The sequence below is a fragment of the Salvia miltiorrhiza genome, chromosome 5 (assembly GCF_028751815.1).
Source record: "Salvia miltiorrhiza cultivar Shanhuang (shh) chromosome 5, IMPLAD_Smil_shh, whole genome shotgun sequence".
Lineage (NCBI taxonomy): Eukaryota > Viridiplantae > Streptophyta > Magnoliopsida > Lamiales > Lamiaceae > Salvia > Salvia miltiorrhiza.
The window spans coordinates 45199105-45219030 of NC_080391.1; the positions used below are offsets into that span (position 1 = coordinate 45199105).

Below are 19926 nucleotides of genomic sequence, written 5' to 3' on the forward strand. Positions count from 1 at the left end.
GTGCTATAATTATTTTATTTGATCACATGAATAATTATATTATGGTATTTTATTAATGAGTGATATTTCCATAATTTTTGTGATTATTATTTAATCACCCTACTCACACTATTACTTTAATTTCCCTACCATGTGATTAAATACCACAAATTGAGAGAGTGTAGAGATTAGAGAGAGAGATCAAGGCATTAAATGCCATATATTCTCAAAGATTTCCAAATATCCTTTAAGATCACAAATCTTTCATAAGATTTCCAAATCAATTCATATCTTGCTAAAGAATTTCTCTCTCTCCTTCACCCCAAATTTTCGACCACTTCACTCTCTCCCTCATCTCTCACTTCACCTCCATTGACAACCATTAACGAGACCTTCGGAGCTTCACAAAATCACACCAAAATCACAAATCACCCTCTAAATCTTACACTAAACACTTCCACCTCCTTGAATTCAAGAAGAGCTTTGGAGTTTGATCTTCAAAGTTAGAGAGAGAAAGTTTGGTTTTGGGTGTAAGTTTGGGTAAGTGAGCTTTAAATTCATAGATATAACTTGTATGATGATATATATGGGTATATTTGAAGGATTGAAGCAAGAAATCACCCCCTCTCTTATTCTTCATAATTTTTGAAAATATGGGTCTCATACCCTTCAAAAAAAAATTCTTTTTCTTTTCTTGATTTGGGGTGAAAAATGAGTTTTATATGATGATTGATGAAGATTGATGTGTGTTGTGAAGTATGTGCTTAGAAATGAGAAAGTTTGATGTAGTTTAGTTTACCCAAAATTGGGAACTTTTGAGTTGATGATTTAAATGATGAATTGATGATGTAGATGAGTCCATGAGATATATATGATGATGATTGATGGAGTAAATTGAGTATATGATGTCAATTGATGATTTTGATATGAGTTGGTTTACTAAAATTAGGGCTATGTGTATCTATGCTCTAATTTGTAAATTTATGGAGTATATGTGAGTTTAAATGACTAAAATTGATAGATATATGATGAGATTAAAGATCCATGTGTGTTTATAAAATTTCAAAGAGTTTAGTTTAATAAAAATTAGGATTTTCTTGCTTATGTGTCTATTAAGTGATTTGACTTAAGATATATGAAATTGAGCATGATATTAGTGTTTTAATATGTTTGATTAAGTCTATTGTAAGCTAAGTAAAATTTGGACTTAGTTTAGTTTGAATGAATTTTTGAGTTTTCATATTTTGAGAAGTCAATAAATGATAAAATGAGGTCTAATTGATTTATGACCATTATGTGAACGTTTGTCATGCTTTTGTTAAGAGTTTGCGTTGATACATGAGTTATCATTAGAGTTTAGTTTACTTGATAAAAAGGGGATTTATATGTGTAAAATGAGTTATATGATGTATGAGGTCATTAATGAATGATTGAGTGATTTTGAACATGAGAATGAAGAGAGAATTGAATTGATGGTTCGTTGAAACGTTTTACTTGAGATTTGAGTTTATGATGTAAAAGAGGAGAGTCTAGATTAAGTATGATGAGTATTTTAATGTGCTTGAATGTTTTTGAGTGTTATATGTGTTTAAAATAAGCTTTGATGAGTTTTCTTGGATGGAATGTTGAGTTGAGCATTTAAGAGTTTGAGATGAGATTTTGGTGATTTTCGTAGGCCTACTGACCTACTGTGATCGACGGTTTGTCGATGTCAAAAAGCTTTGAATATTTTATAGAAAGTCCCTACATGAGTCTTGAGCACCCCTGTAAAATGTCAAGTCATTTGGACTTCGTTTACTATTTTTATAAAATACAAAACCCAAACTGCACATTTCTACCGAGAGTTGCAGAGAACAGGGGAAAGAGTCATTATTTTCAGTGACTTCCTGTGTAATCTAGCTTACCAAATGTTTATGGTATTAACCTTATTGTGTTCTCTAGATATAAACCAAATTTGAGCCCAATTTGACAACATTTACTATTTCTCAAAAATCCAAGTTTTCGATTGCTCAAAACTGCCGAATATGGTAGACTGTAGTAAAACAGTCATATCTCCCAAACCACTTGGAGTTTTTGATCCTACTTTTTTTTAAAAGAAACTAGACTCAAAGAGGTTTCTTTTGGTATAAATTAAAACTCCAGGGGAGTTCTGTACAGAGTCTGGTTAAAGTTTCAAGTCGAGTCTGTGTAAAAACAGAGTATGTTTGATGATGTTTGATTGTGTTTCTTATGTGCCTTTATGTGTTTGTGTTGCCTATATGTTTGAATGATAATTTGACGAGTCTTATATGAGAGATAAATCGAGACTTAGAACCATGATTTTCTTGAAACCTATCCTTGAGCTTAAGGATTTAAGATGAGTGGAGAGTCTATATAGAGTTGAATAAGGAAATAGAATATGAGATAGAGCAAGAGTTAAGGCATGAGATTTTGTTAATAAGTTTCTAATCGAGATTCATTTTATGACATGAACCTTCGATGATGACGATGATCCCTGAAGACACGAGCAGAGCAAGGAAGTAAGTAACTCCGCTTTGACGGGAGATTTTGAGTAAGGTCTTCAGGTGGGCAATATTTTGAGTATACGTATATCGTACGAGCTTTCTAAAATGATTTGATGATGTTATGAGATTAACAAATGTTTTGAGATAAATGATATTTGAGAATTGTTTGACTTGCCAATTTTTGATGTTGAGCTTGTGTGTTACCCTCTACTGTTGAGACGAATTCGGTCCTGCCACAAGCGGAATTTTGTGCACAGAGGTGACTGTGAGCCGTCTTCGGGTCGGCCGGTCACGGTACTTGAGAGGGAGGCCTACTTCTCAGTACCTTTGATGATGAGTAGTGGATGCGGTACATATATGTTGAATGTTTAAACTGCGCAGTTACTTATTTATGATGTTGATTATGAAAACTGCATGCACAGATTCGTTTAATGCTAACTTATTTCTGTGTATTGCTGAGAGGTGGCAAGCTTCAAACTTATAGCTCTAAGAGCACATTTCTTGTTTTTCGGCGTTTGCCCACTGAGTATTACGTACTCACGCCCTGCATGTATTTCTAAATGTGCAGGCTAAGCGGGGAGCGAGATTGGTCTGGTGCTGGTGGGGAACCGTTTCAATCGATGTGATCATATTTAATATTGCCGTTATGATTGATAGAGTCTTGATGATTAAAAATACTTCGTTTCCTTTCGAATCAAGTAATATACTCACGGTTATGTGTCTTCATACATATAATCGGTTCGCCTTTTGCTGCGATACTCTGCATATTATGTTTCCTTATGAAAAATAAGCTATACCTGTTTTGTTTTTGTTCGTGAAATTCCTGATAATTAAAAAGTTATAACGACGTTGACGATTTTACCATTGGGTTCATTTATGATGATTTTCCTTAGCATTCTTTAATGCGAGCTTCCGCTTGATATTCGACCTATTCTTCTTATCTTTTATTCTTTTAAAAATAGTCGTATCGATACTCGTACCCCACTATCACTAGTGTCGGGAATCGGGCTGCGACAAAAATGTTCGAAGATCTCCTCAAGCAGAATCAGAAAATAGACAAGGAGATCAATGATGAACGAGCTAAGAATCAGACAATTATCTACTTTTCGGATGAAACTTGTCTTGATCAGCTAATCATGGAGAACAACCGACTGGAAGAAGAGCTCAGAATCTCCAATTCAGAATGTGAAAGAGCATCTCATGAAATCAAGAGGCTCAATCACAAGCTGGAAGAAACAGCAAGAACTGCATGATGCAGTCTCCCATGATGAGCAACTTTCCATCGAAAGGACTGGTCAACAGCATCGGAGGAAAGGTTGCAGCTGACAAAGGAAAGGATATCATGATCATCTCAAAGGACGATCCTTCTGAAATCACAACCTCAGAAGAATCAAGAGATCATGATATGGATGAAGTTCGCAAGCGCAGACTGATGGCTAGATCAAATGTTCCACCTCCGAGAAACTACAAACGAGCTAAGGAGGCCCCCAACCAGATCATTCTATTGAAAAGGCTGGAAAGCAGATTTCAGTCGAAGATCCGGGAAGGAACATCAGGAGTCAAGAAGAATCTTCCTCACCCATCCAGGGGGAAGAAAAGTCACATCAGTCAGAAACTGACATCCTCAGTTCAGTTTCAGAAGGAACAACATCCATGGAGACCAAGCAATACTGAGTCCAGACGAACAAAGAGTCATCCACGACAACAAGCTACTGGACATCAGCCAAGTCTCCAAAAGTCTGCAAAGACTCAAGTATCTCAGGAAAGATACTTCGCCGAGCAAAGAAGACCTCAACCACTCATCAGACAGAACTGCTACAAGAGTGAGGCCTTCAGAAGGATTTCTCAACAGAAGAATGCTCATGTGTCACCTGAAGCGCCAACGACGTCAATCAGACATTCAACAAAGCGCAAGAGATCAGCCAGACCAACTTTGAAGCAGATATGGGTTCCAAAGGGAACTCGAGCTAACATTGAAGGACCCAAAGCTTGATTGGGTGCCTGAAGCAACTCTTCCTTGCAGGTCAATGTCAGGAAACACAAAAAGAAGGAAGAGGCCAAAGCTTCAATCAGAACGTGGTATCTGGACAGTGGCTGTTCGAAGCACATGATGGGCTACAAAGAATATCTATCTCAGTATGTTGAGAAAGCTGGATCCAAAGTTGCATTCGGAGACAACTCAATCGGAGAAACAAAAGGCTACGGTGTGCTCAACATGGGTAACGCCAGTATCAGTAATGTTAGCTTTGTTTCTGGTCTTAAACATAATCTGTTGTCTGTGAGTCAATTTTGTGACAGTGGTTTCACAGTGAAGATCAAGAAGGATGAATTCACTGTTAGAAACAATCAAAAAAATGTGGTTCTGAAAGGATTCAGACAAGGAAGTCTCTACGTCGTTTCTTTGGAAGACAGCCCACCAGAAACGTGCCTCATCAGCAAGAGCAGCTCGGAGCTCAATTGGCTATGGCACAAGAGACTCAACCATCTCAACTTCAAGACGATCAACAAACTTGCTAAACATCAACTGGTAGAAGGTCTTCCTTCTATTGTGTTCCAGAAGAAGCAAGAATGTGAAGCATGCCTCAGAGGAAAGCAGACGCGGACGTCATTCAAGTCAAAATCAGGACACTCCTCTGGAAGGATTCTGCATCTACTTCACATGGATATGTTTGGCCCGATCACTCCAAGAAGCAACAACGGTAGGAAGTACACCTTAGTAGTTGTGGATGATTATTCACGATATACTTGGGTTATCTTTCTCTTCAAGAAGAAAGAGACACTGGAGGAACTGCCAAAGCTGCTGAGAAGACTGAGCGTTGAAAAGGAAGTCAACATCATCAGCATCAGATCAGATCGTGGGACTGAGTTCCTCAATACTGTCATTCGTAAGTATTGTGATGAACAAGGAATCAGTCATCAAACTTCTGCAGCAAGAACTCCACAGCGGAACGGAGTTGCAGAAAGAAGAAACCGGTCTCTAAAGGAAGCAGCAAGGACGATGCTAGCCGAGTCAAAACTCCCCTTGAAGTTTTGGGCCGAAGCAGTCAACAACGCATGCTACACGCAGAATCGCTCCTTCCTCACTCAGAGACATGGAAGAACTCCATACGAGTTATGGAAGAACAGAAAGCCATCGATTGCCTACTTTCATGCTTTCGGTTCTAAGTGTTTCATACACAACAATGATAAGAAGAGGTTGAACACTTTCGATAGCAAGGCTGATCCAGGAGTCTTCCTTGGATACTCTGGAACAGAACGTTCAAGAAAAGCCTATCGAGTGTTTAATACTCAAACTCTTTGTGTTGAAGAAACACCTTATGTGATCTTTGATGAGTCTACAGATGGTGAAAAGTATGTTCAGATCGCTGAAGGTTCCAAAGTTGAAATCCACAACATCGAGCCCTCTACTGTCTTGGTGTGGGGACCTGGCAAAGATGAAGATGCTGAGATGCTTCAGTATCAGAAGATCAACCAAAGGTCTGAAGTTCAGACTGGAGCCAATGCAGACGACATCAGTCAAGGGGGAACTTCAGTTGCTGAAGTTCGAGTTGAAAGCGCAGAAGCCGCCCCAGCTCAACTCTCCCCTGCTCCAGAAGGTGCTCAACTTCCCAGAACCATTCTAAGCGAAGAAGCCTCACCTTCCCCAGAAGAAATCAAGAAGTATCGAAGATGGTTCGACATCAATCAGAACTGCATCAATGAAGATAAGAATTTCAGCTGTTTCTTATCAACTACAGAGCCCAAGGATATTGAAGAAGCTCTGAAGTCTACTCAATGGGTCATCGCAATGCTAGAAGAACTGAATGAATTCAACCGGAATTCAGTTTGGGAGCTTGTGGATCGACCAGACGATGCAAAGGTGATTGGCTTGAAATGGATTTTCAAGAACAAGGAAGATGAAGAAGGAAACGGTGTGAGAAACAAAGCAAGGCTAGTGGCTAAAGGATATAGTCAAGAAGAAGGAATTGACTACGACGAGACGTTCGCTCCAGTTGCCAGATTGGAAGCAGTCAGACTCTTCTTAGCCTTCGCAGCTCACAAAGGCTTCAAGGTACACCAAATGGATGTCAAGTGTGCATTTCTCAATGGAGTGCTCACAGATGAAGTCTATGTAGAACAACCTCCAGGGTTTGAGGTTGCTGGACCAGAAAAGGTGTACAAGCTGAAGAAAGCGCTCTATGGGTTGAAGCAAGCACCAAGAGCGTGGTATGATACTCTCTCGGAGTATCTGGTTGAACAAGGCTTCAAAAAGGGATCTGTAGACTGGAACTTTGTTCACTCTCAAAGAAGGAGAAGATCTCTTGCTTGTTCAGATTTATGTCGATGACATAATCTTCGGATCCAAATCCGAACGCATGTGCAAGAAGTTTCCTGACATCATGACCAACAAGTTTCAAATGTCCATGATGAGAGAAATGAATTTCTTTCTCGGATTGCAAGTCAAGCAGACCAACGAAGGAATACTGATCAGCCAGTCCAAGTATGCCAAGGAGCTGATAGCTAAGTTCGGTATTCAGCACATGAAGTCAGTCAAGATCCCAATGAACACAAACTGGAAAGTTGATCCAGGTTCAGAAGGAAACTCTGTCTCTCCGAAGAAGTACAGAGAAATCATTGGATCTTTGCTGTATTTGACTGCGAGCAGACCAGATATCGCATTTGCAGTCGGGGTATGTGCAAGATATCAATCAGATCCTAAGGACGCTCATTTGGATACAGCAAAGCGGATTCTGAGATATCTCAAAGGCACGCCCAATTTAGAATTGTGGTATCCAGCAGACGACGACATCAAGCTCACCGGATATTCAGATTCAGACTTCGGTGGATGCAAGCTTGATCGCAAATCAACCTCCGGAACATGTCAATTCCTAGGCAACAAGCTCATTTCTTGGTTTTCAAAGAAGCAGCTTCAGTCGCCACCTCTACAACTGAAGCTGAATATGTTGCTGCCGGAAGCTGCTGCTCACAAATCCTGTGGTTAGTCCATCAACTAAAGGACTATGGGATCGACGAAAAGGAAGTTCCTATCTATTGCGACAGCTCCAGTGCTATTGCAATCTCCCAGAATCCAGTTCACCACACCAGAGTGAAGCATATTGAAATTCGACATCACTTCATTCGTGATCATGTCGAAAAGAAGAATGTCTCTGTGGAATGGATTCCCACTGCTATTCAGAGAGCGGACCTGCTGACCAAGGCTCTTCGAGAAGAGAGGTTCAATGATCTATGTGCAAAGATCGGCCTCATCAACCCTGAAGAGTGATGCTGTGTTTGAAGATTCTCTCAAACAGTCATGCTGACTGGTGGTCAACCAATTGCTGCTTCTACGTTCGCCGACGTGGAAAGCAATGAAGTCCGAATGCTCATCTGAAGAAGAAGTCATCCTGATGAATCAATCAGGATCACGTGGTATCAACTGACTACGATGTTCAGTTGATCAGTAAGTATTTTAAATGCTTACCTTTCAAAATCAGTCATTTCAGTTATGAGCTTTAAGTTTTTAGTTCAAAATCTTTTCTCTAACTGATCAGTTTCTTTCAAAAACTTTAACTGATTGTTGGAATTGTTGGAAAATGGAATATCCGTGAAGGACAAGATTTTTATAAAGTGAAAATCTGTTTTGATTGAACTTGTCCTGATCTTTTTGCCAAAAATCTTTCCAACCTGTGTGCCTCTGCAATAAAATTTCTTGAAAAGCTCATTGACATGACAGTATGTAATGATGCCTTTCAACTTTTTGAAGACGCAGTCCCTCGCAGTGACGGCAGACGCGAATTTTCTCTTCAAATGCATTTTAGGCACAGTTTTCGAAAAACCTTTCATCTTCTTACATGGTTCAAATCTTCTCTATTTATACCATGTTGTCTTCACGACTTTTTCTGCATCAACTAACAACTCTCCACAGCCTTCACTGTGAGAAAAAGTTTCAATTGTTTCAAAAGTTGCAGAGAAAAATTGTTCCGACTAAAGGAGAAATCTATGAATGCAAAGTTGTTCGCTATTTTATTAACACGCCGCAAGTGTACGGGTGCAATTGTGTACAGTAGCAAGCAAGGTCGTATTCCACAGAGACTAATTATTATCAATTCCTATCCTAAATTATTCTACTCTATCTGGACAAACGAAGTTGACAGTTTTTGTTGTAAAGAACAAAATAAATAAATAACATAAAACAAATAAATCAAGCTGCGAAACAGAGAAATAGATAAAAGAAGATTTCCCAAGGCAAAGGTTTCAACAGATTCTCCTAACTAACATGTTCAATTCAATTAATAAGACGATTCCTAAGGCAAATCTCAAAACTAGTATATACCCACTCCCGTGGCATACAAACCGTTGATTACATGCAAGGCTACCGTCCCCGGATCGCACTTCTAACATGCAACTCCTAAAAGCTCATAGGATTAACGCCCTCACAAATATCAATTCCCTTTAGAATTAAATATATGTGTTCTATGTTCTTAGTTCAGGTAATAATTATCATCTCCCGATCTCAAATTAAAACCTATGATTATGCTAAATTGGTGGCCAATCAATAAAGCAAACAATTGTAACAAGAACATAAAAAGGAAAAACAATCTCAATTAATTGAATCAAACAGTCAGAAATTCAAACCATGTCTACTCCCTAAACCCTGGGAAAAAATGGATTCTAGCCACACATAGACATATGAACTAAAATACAATTCTCAACAAAACTATAAAACATTCAACGATGAAACCGTAGTAAAGTTGAGAATCTTCAATCTTGCTCTGGCTCTGTTCTCCGTCTCTCTCAGCTCTCAGGAAAAGTAAAATATGATACAAAGTGATAAAAGGTTCACAGAATAAGTTCTTGGGGAGTATTTATATGCCCTAGGTCTTGTAGCTCTCAAAAATACCCAAAATCGCTAAAAAAAACGAATTTTGGGCGGAAATACGGCGACTCGCGCGGCCACGTCGCGCGGCCGCATGGCTGGCCCGCGTGACGAAACAGAACTCCTGACAACTTTGCGCAGAGATTTTGTTTTGGCTCGTTCTCCCTCGTCCGAACTCCGATTTATGATCCGTTTGCGCTCACGAACTCCTATCGAGACGAAATACAACTTGTATTTCAGCCAATTCTTCAAAATTCTGCTTCATTATTTCTGAAAATTCGTTCAAACACAAGCAAGTAACAAGTTCTTGACCATAAACGAATATAAGCTCAAATAAACCATCAAACACACAAAATCCTCACAACTAAGCATAAAAAATGACACACCAAGAGGTAAAAATGCATGTTTATCAACCCCCCAAACTTGAACTATTGTCTGTCCTCGGACAAAACAAAGATGAACCAAGAATTAATCAACAAGAGCGCAGAGAAAAGTGGATAACATTGTGGCTTCAGATTTGTTTCTGAAAATAACAACATGCATTTGTATCTCCTATTATCAAGATATCACAATCATGACAAACTTCAAATTATGGTCTCAATGACTTGCAATCCTCGTCAAAAAGATATAGAATATAAGAACTCTCAACTCTCAAGTGTATCAATTAATATGGACGTGTATACGCTCAGTTCAAGCAGAACAAGTACTCAACCATATGCTTCTCAATCGTCTCACCTCTCCACCACTCAATGTGTGCTCCTATAACCAAGATCAAAAAGAGCTTTATTGAGGGTTGTAATGTAGGCTCTTTGGTAGGGTATGATATATTTGGCTAAGTGACTAATAGATACTCTCAATGTAGCACAATCATCAACCTTATAACATTCTTACTCAACGCAATCCTCCACCTCTCATAAAACCAAAATTTTCAATATAAAAACCATCACAACTCATCAATTATTTCTCATAACATTATGTCTCTCTAATGCATCCTATGTACCCATTTTTTCAATTTTTTTTTTCAACAACTTGTAGAGTACTAGGATTTTCAATTTTAAACCACAAAACATAACTCATGATCATTCATCTCCACAACCCAATTATCTCCCATCAAATAGTCTCCAAGCTTCCACCCATAGCTAAATCAAAGAATATGGAAAAATAAGGCTCAAAGGGGGTGAACTAGGATCATATAAAGATATAGGACAAATAAGGGATAAATAGGCTAGCAAAGATGGCCTTCTATCATCTCAAAGTTATTAAGCACACTATGTGACCTCGAGGGAGAAACCAAGACAAGTTCTAGTGAGAAACATGCATGCTCGAACAATCACTCAAGAATAAGAAATAAGACTGTAAAATGGTGACAGTCAAGGCTCAAATCTCACAGCTTATTTCATTGATTGCAAACACATAGAAACCACGCTTATCATTCATCAATCATGCTCAATAATCACGACAATATCAACACAAATGTATGCAATTTCACAATTTTAAAGCATAAATCATCATAAGCCAATTATCCATCCAAATCCCTACACAACTCATATCTCCACCAAGGTATCATCACAGAGAAACCACCAAAGCAAGACTAACGAACTCAACAACAAAACAAATAAAAACAACTAAAAAGAAACAATGCACCCACAAAGACACATCCCCCCAAACTTATTCACCGCCAAGGAGAATAAGCTTGAAAAGGATTTGTGGGGCACAAAAAAAAAATTAACAAACGAAAAGAAACGAACTAACCAAAAAATGGGTTGCCTCCCAATAAGCGCTATTTTTAACGTTGTTAGCTCGACAAAACAGCAACCTCTTCAAGGTGGCTGGTACAAGCAGTGCTGCGAACAACTGCTCCCTGCTCCACTCTTGCCAGCCATGCTCCCTTCCAACTTTCGATCACCTGGGTCCTGCCAAGAAAAAGGATCTGTATCAAATGTATTAAATACATCAACACTTACCGTTCCCGGATCCTTTGCTTTCTTGGGCACTTCATCCTTGTGGATGCGGTATGGTTCATAGACATAGAAAGTTTGGCTCTCAGCATGAACTCGCAGTGTGAGCTCTCCTTTCTCCACATCAATTAAAGCTCTTCCCGTTGCAAGGAACGGATGCCCCAAAATCAGCGGGATTTTGTTGTCATCTTCAATGTCTAGAACCACGAAATCGGCAAGGAGAATAAAATCCCCCACCTTCACGAGCACGTTCTCCACAATTCCACGAGGATAAGTGACCGACCTGTCCGCCATCTGCAGCCTCATTGATGTCGGCTTCAACTCACCAATTGCCAGCTGCTGGAAAACAGATAAAGGCATGAGGTTTATGCTCGCCCCTAGGTCGCAGAGTGACCTTCCGAAATGCTGGCCTCCAATAATACAGGAAAGTGTGAAGCTGCCCGGATCTTTGACCTTCGCCGGCAGCTTCCTTTGTAAGATTGCGCTGCATTCTTCATTGAGATTCACCGTCTCAAACTCTCCCAGCCTCCTCTTCCTCGAGATAATGTCCTTCAGGAATCTAGCATACTGCGGCATCTCCTGCAGTGCTTCCACCAATGGAATATTAATATGTACTTTCCTGAAGATCTCTAAGAATTTGGAGAACTGCTCTTGTCCCCTCTCTTTCTTCTGGCGTTGAGGGAGAGGTGTAGTCACAGTTGCTGGTGAAGTAGCTTTTTGCTTTTCATCCTTCTTTCTGCCAGAAACCTCAACAGTGACCTCCTCAGCTCTTTTTTCAATCAACTGTGCACTCTCATCTTTTGCCGTCATGGCCCCTTCCTGTGTAGTCCCGTTCAGCAGATCAACCATCTTAAAATGACGCTGGGGAAACGGCATCCACCCAGGAGGACGCAGATGAGGTGGAAGTCGTCGGCCTTCCTCATGGACTCTCCACGATAGCTCTCCTCTCTCCATCTCACGAGATCCATGGCTACCTTCAGAGGTGGCTTCATTCTTCAACCCAATGGCCATGCACTGCTCCTTGGGATTCACCTTGGCATTGTTTATGAGATTGCCCGACTGTTGGAGTTTGTTGACGGCGGTGGCTATTTGACCCAATTGGGTCTCGAACATCTTTATTTGAGTCCCCACAGCAACGGCATTGGACTCTAGCTTTTCCATCCTCTCATCTGCCTTGGAGATGAACTTCATCATCAGCTCCTCTATATTTGGCTTCTTCTCTTCATTAATGATTCCATTCGTAACAGAGAAGCCTGGTGGAGGTTGGATTGCATTGTTGGGATTCCCATAAGCCAAATTGGGATGTGGACGCCCTCAATGATGAAACTGTTGTCCACTATTGTATCCACCCTGTTGCCCATGCTGAAAGTTCCCATAATTTATGCCACTGATGTAGTTGGCGTCTTCTACGCCTGTTGGGATCTCCACAGCTGGCTCAGGATTGCCAACAGTTATAGCATTGATCTTCGAGTTCATCTCTGCCAGCTGAGTCAAAATCAACGCCATAGGGTCCGAACTGGAGGTAGCAGCAACTTTCTTCAAGTGAACTCTCTCAGATGGCCATTGATAGCTCGTGGTGGCCATGCTCTCAATGATCTCCATAGCTTCAGAACTCCCTTTCTTGAGCAATGAGCCCCCTGCAGCTGTATCCATGAACATCCTGGTGCGCTCCCCACAAGCGTTATAAAACATGACCACCAGAGTCCCCTCATCAAAGCCATGGGACGGGCACTTCCTCAACTTCTCCTGGTATCTCTCCCATGTCTCTGCTAGTGTCTCTCCATCGAACTGTTGTAATTGGAGAATCTCCATCTTTAACTTCAATGTGAGCCCGGGAGGATGGAACTTCCGCAGGAAAAGATCTGCCAGGTCCCCCCATACTGGATTGGCTCCCAGCTGTAGAGTTTGATACCACGACTTTGCCTTATCCCTGAGTGAGAATGGGAAAAGGCGGAGTCGTATAATGTCATCAGGGACTCCATTCATCTTAACAGTGCTGCACAACTCCAGGAATTGCGCCAGATGCGCATTGGGATCATCCACAGCTTTGCCTCCATACTAGTTTTGCTGCACCATCGTGATCAAACCAGTCTTAAGCTCGAAATTATTCGCGTTGACTCTTGGAGGCTCGTAGTACTGATACTGCGGAGTGAACGCCTCATTGATCGGAGGCTGCTTCTGAACCTCGCGGTTTTCCTGCGCCTCAATCAAACGCTGCAGTTGCTCCTTGAGAGCACGAACTTCTTCTACGGTAGCCATAGAACTACCTAGCAAACTTCAGAACAAAAAATCAGGACCACAAGAAAAAAATAAAGAACAGAATTTAAATAAACAGAAAAAAATTCCAGATTAGTATCAAATAATTAACAGATAATACTGATAAAAATCAGTTCCCGGCAACGGCGCCAAAAACTTGTTCGCTATTTTATTAACACGCCGCAAGTGTATGGGTGCAATTGTGTACAGTAGCAAACAAGGTCGTATTCCACAGAGACTAATTATTATCAATTCCTATCCTAAATTATTCTACTCTATCTGGACAAACGAAGTTGAGAGTTTTTGTTGTAAAGAACAAAATAAATAAATAACAGAAAACAAATAAATCAAGCTGCGAAATAGAGAAATAGATAAAAGAAGATTTCCCAAGGCAAAGGTTTCAACAGATTCTCCTAACTAACATGTTCAATTCAATTAATAAGACGATTCCTAAGGCAAATCTCAAAACTAGTCTATACCCACTCCCGTGGCATACAAACCGTTGATTACATGCAAGGCTACCGTCCCCGGATCGCACTTCTAACATGCAACTCCTAAAAGCTCATAGGATTAACGCCCTCACAAATATCAATTCCCTTTAGAATTAAATATATGTGTTCTATGTTCTTAGTTCAGGTAATAATTATCATCTTCCGATCTCAAATTAAAACCTATGATTATGCTAAATTGGTGGCCAATCAATAAAGCAAACAATTGTAACAAGAACATAAAAAGGAAAAACAATCTCAATTAATTGAATCAAACAGTCAGAAATTCAAACCATGTCTACTCCCTAAACCCTGGGAAAAAATGGATTCTAGCCACACATAGACATATGAACTAAAATACAATTCTCAACAAAACTATAAAACATTCAACGATGAAACCGTAGTAAAGTTGAGAATCTTCAATCTTGCTCTGGCTCTGTTCTCCGTCTCTCTCAGCTCTCAGGAAAAGTAAAATATGATACAAAGTGATAAAAGGTTCACAGAATAAGTTCTTGGGGAGTATTTATATGCCCTAGGTCTTGTAGCTCTCAAAAATACCAAAATCGCTAAAAAAAAACGAATTTTGGGTGGAAATACGGCGACTCGCGCGGCCACGTCGCGCGGCCGCATGGCTGGCCCGCGTGACGAAACAGAACTCCTGACAGCTTTGCGCAGTGATTTTGTTTTGGCTCGTTCTCCCTCGTCCGAATTCCGATTTATGATTCGTTTGCGCTCACGAACACCTATCGAGACAAACTACAACTTGTATTTCAGCCAATTCTTCAAAATTCGGCTTCATTATTTCTGAAAATTCGTTCAAACACAAGCAAGTAACAAGTTCTTGACCATAAACGAATATAAGCTCAAATAAACCATCAAACACACAAAATCCTCACAACTAAGCATCAAAAATGACACACCAAGAGGTAAAAATGCATGTTTATCAAAAGTCATGGAGTGGAAGAATGACGCTCACATACCTGGTCTTCACCGGACCCTTCCACTGGACCTCAACGTCTCTCCGGCGTCAAAGTTTGCTCTACCCTCACTTGTATCCAGCGAAGCGAGCGTCTTCCATCCTCATGCCCGGTGCATCGGATTGAAGTATCTGAATGAAATAACACAGACTTCATCGTCTTCACAATAAGACCTCTCGTCCACTGTGAAGCTTCGATGCCAAGCAACAACAATGAGCAGGAGCTCGTTGTCAACCGGGGGAACTATTTTCGTTCTTGCTCTAAGTACAAGTTTTTAGGTTCTATTGTTAAGGGGGAACTGTTTTCACCCCTTGTTTAGAACTTGTACTGAGAGTTCAGTCGTTTTGCTGTCTAGAACTGCTGTGTGGTTTTGGCATCATCAAAAAGGGGGAAATTGTTGGGAACCTTGTGGAATATCCTAACCCTTGTTTTGATGATACCAAAATTCATAGGACTTATATGTAATAGACTAGAATCGTTTTGAACTCAAGTGTTAGAGTTCGTTTCTAGTTTAGTTGCGGTGTCGAAGACTGAAGACTGAAGACTGAAGACTGAAGACTGCAGATACCAACTGAAGTGTCAATTGAAGAATCAGTTGAAGACTGATTATTTAATGCGCGCAAAGGACTGATACTAAAGTCAAGTATCAGTTGAACATTCCTCCTAGGACTGATCTTCCAATGTTCAGAGGAAGCCAAAATCAGTCACTGCTGATTACATACATTCTCTTAGACCCTAGGCATATATTTGTTTACCCAGAAGCCAAATGTCAAACTTACTTCAAAGAACTTGTTCTTTGTAAGTATAGTTGGCACTCGTTCAAACCTCCCCCCCCATAAGAGTGTTTGAGTGGTTCGGAGTTCAGGAAGGTACTCTGAACTCTGAGTGAAAAGTCTGAGCACGAGGTGTGCTTAGCAGGGAAATCCTACGCGAGGTGTGTGGGTGCTGAAGAAGGGTTTTCTTCAGTCTACGGTTGTGTGCACCAGGCAAGCACATGGGTACGGTTTGCAGTGCACCAGTGAAGCACTTGCGGAGTGGATTGTTGGTCTGATCAACCAGCCGTGGATGTAGGAAAGGGTTTTTCCGAACCACGTAAAAGTCTCTGTGTTGTTTACAGCTTTCAGTTTTACATTCTTACTTGTGCTATTTCTATTGATAAAACTGAACACTGACTAACAGCAAAGAGAAACCTTAATCCAACTATCTGCTCCACCGAGGCTATTACAAAACGAAGTTTAATTTCCGCTGCGTATGATATCAATCTGACTGAATTATCCTCTGATAGTAAGGAAGAGTGATATCATCTCTATCTTAGCAAACACGACTGAAGCCCTTACTTGGATCAGTTAAGTTCCAGCAACTTAACTGATAACTCATTACTGAAGAGCTTTCAGTATCAGTCGTCAACCCTGTTGGTCAAAACTGATTTCAGTAAAACAGGAGTCCTTATTTGCGTGCAAAGTTTCGTTTGAAACTCATGAATCTACTTGAAAACTGAGAACACCGAAAAACCCTCGACTAATTTCACTAAACTACGCAAATGCTCCCGATTTTTGAAGCCCTATTCACGATTTAGGGTTCAACTCATTTCAAATTTGCCCCAAATTAAAAAGGGGGGTTTCAGGCCGTTAACTGCGGGGCCCACAATGATTAAAAAAAATAAAAAATAAAGGAAACAGACGACTTGAAATTGGCGTTAAAACGGAGGACCAAATTATTCAAAATTAATTAGTTCAGGGGTTTAGTTGGCCCAACTTCGACTATAGGGATCCCAACGTGATAAGGGCCACCATGATAGGGGCTTATTTGATACTTTTCCCCTTTTTTTTTAATTGGATTTCGCCCCTTCCATCTTTTTCGGCCATTTCTCAGGCGCCGTTGCTTGCGCGACTCCCTCGCCTTCCTCTTCATCAATTCTCGGAAGTTGATGGCCTCTCCTCCCAATCTTCACAATCCTCTTTCTCGGTAGCCATAGCTTATTCTTCAAGAAATCTGGCTCAATCACATCGGACACCTCGACTAGATCGCCGTCGGAGATCGAGACATCGGACGTAATCAAGAAGCAGGAGCCCAGTTTTCGGGAGCGGGCGTGGCTGTAGAATGGGGTCTGATTGCAGTTTCTAAACTCCCGTGGACCCCTTGCGCGACCTTTGTTTTCGCCTTTTCGTCCCTTGCGATTCCGACCAGCAGAAACTCCCCGTGATTGTCTTCTTCCACGGCGGCAGCTTCGTCTACCTCTCCTCCGATATGAAGGCCTACAATGAGGTCTGTCGCCCCTTCGCTCGTACGCTCCTGATCGTGGTGGTGTCGGTGAACTATTGCCTGGCGCCGGAGCACCCGTATCCAACTCTATGCACCGCCCAGTCCGAGACAACGTTTGCTCGGATCAAGGTGTTAGGAGTGGTGGCCATACAACCCTTTTTCGGATGAGAAGAAGCCAGCAAGTCGGAAATGGAGCTACATGGGATCGATGTCATCGTCACCAATCAGCGGACCCAATTCATGTGGACAAAAAGGTGCAAAGATGCCTTCCCATGGCTTCTTATTTTAATTTGTTGTGCAGATCAAACAATTCCCGTGGAGAAATCACATGGAATCGGAAGAAATGGCTAACAGTCCAAGAGTTCTTTCTGTGGCAGTGAAGGCCGAGGTTCCGGTGAAGGCTGGCCGGAAAAGATGAAAGGGGCGAAATCCAGAATAAAAAAAAAAAAAAAAAGTTAATAGCATGAACCCACCATTTTCTCGTTGGGTTTAAATGTACCATTTTCATGGGCTTTGGGGGTTTATTTGGGCCAACGTCGAGAATGGGGAGTGATACGCTCTAAGGGTGTCTACTTCAGGGGTGGATCTGTACCTTAACCCTTTAAAATTTAAATTCACAACTAGAAATAATGTAAGTCGAGAATTTAAGTTTTAAAGCTTGAATTCACGATTAACAATATTTCTAGTTGTGAATTAATTTGAAACTTGAATTCACAACTAATGTTATTTATAGTTGTGAATTCACGCGAATTCACGATCAACAATATTTCTAGTTGTGAATTCACGCCTAACACTATTTATAGTTGTGAATTTATTTAAAACTTGAATTCACAACCTAATGTTTTTAAATTCACGACCAGATCTATGAATTCACAACTTAATATATTCTTGAATTCACAACCAGATCTATGAATTCACAACTAAAACCATAATTCACAACCAGCTCGATGAATTCACAACTGAATCGTTAGTGTTGGTTGCGAATTCGAGTTTTAAAGCTCGAATTCACAATTAGTTGTTTCGGTTGTGAATTCGAGTTTTAAAATTAGAATTTATAACCAATTTGATGAATTCACAAGTGAGTTTCTAGTGTTAGTTGTGAATTCAAGTAGTCGTGAATTTGAGTTTTAAAGCTTGAATTGACGACTAACAATATTCGTAGTTGTGAATTCAAGCTTTAAAACTTGAATTCACGACTAACAATATTTTTAGTTGTGAATTCAAACTTTAAAACTCAAATTCACGACTACTTGAATTCACAACCAAAATAAATCCTGGTTGTGAATTCGACTGGTTGTGAAATGCGCAGATTTTTTATAGGGTAATTTTTTAATTTTTATATGCAAGGGCAAAATAGTAAGTGTGGCTAATTTTAAATTTTTTTTATTTTAGTGGATAATTTTTAAATTTACTATTCCAAAGTGGCTATTTTCAAAAGGGTTAATTGCATCAAAATACCTGACTTTTTCCCAAATTTTGGTTTTTTGACAAACTTTTTAATTGTAGCAAAAATTTTAGCTACGTTTCAATTTATTGCAATGTCCGTCCCGCGTATATTTCTGGCCAAATTCATGCTGAGGTGGACCTCCGTAAAGCTTAGGTGGCATGTCGTGCCGGGTAATGAAACATTGTCGTCTCAAATCCATTGCAATAAATTGAAACGTAGCTACAATAAATTGGCCGGAAATGAATGGATTTGGCCGAAAATATATGCGGGACGGACATTGCAATAAATTGAAACGTAGCTAAAATTTTTGCTACAATTAAAAAGTTTGTCAAAAAACCAAATTTTGGGAAAATGTCAGGTATTTTGATGCAATTAACCCTTTTCAAAATCGACTCTAAAATAAAACTAATGTTTGAATATCTTTTAGTTTAGCTTGTGAGCGCATCATGGAGATGTAATTTTATATAACTTTCTATAATTATATTTTGAGAATAATACTCCCTCCGTCCCAATATTGTTGGCCACATTTCCTTTTTGGTTTGTCTCACTATTGTTGGCCACTTTCTAAAAATGACAAAGTTTATTTTAATTAAGTCAACAATTGTTGGTCACTCTCTAAAAATGCCAAAATTACTCACCAATTTTGGTGGACCACACTCAATTAAAACATAACACTCAATTTCTTAATCTTTGTGCCAAAAAGAATGTGGCCAACAATAGCAGGACGGAGAAAGTAATTTATTTTTTGTATAAAAAATAAAATCATTGAACGTAATGTATAAAATAATTGTTTTACTCTTATATGCAATTTTATCAAATAAACACCATTTTGATATTATAAGGCCTATGACATTGATTATACTACACATAATAACTATACTTTTTTAAAATATCTTAATAGAAAGGGGGAATTATATAAATATGATTACAATTTTATTTCATAATAACTAAACTTATACAACTTCATTACTAAAAATATAGCTTTGTACTATTGTATTACACAATATGAATATCTTATAAAATTTCTTATGTACAATGAAATATCCATATGATAAGTTCAATATTATAAGACAAATATTACAACATATGTTAAATTATACAAAATATATTGATTTGTCCATCAATTAATTATAGGAACTAAAAATATTTTAAAATATAAACAATACCTTAACATAAATTATGAGTATGTTATGCTTTTA

At 39.6% G+C, this 19926-nt stretch overlaps 1 long non-coding RNA gene across 1 annotated transcript; it reads left to right on the plus strand.

The window, feature by feature from the left end:
* The first annotated feature begins 341 nt into the window (after nucleotides 1-341).
* Nucleotides 342-3344, plus strand: LOC131024500 (uncharacterized). The gene is made up of 3 exons (XR_009101878.1): nucleotides 342-519; nucleotides 2480-2543; nucleotides 3052-3344. It is a non-coding gene; the product is annotated as an uncharacterized LOC131024500 (long non-coding RNA).
* Nucleotides 3345-19926: the final 16582 nt, after the last annotated feature.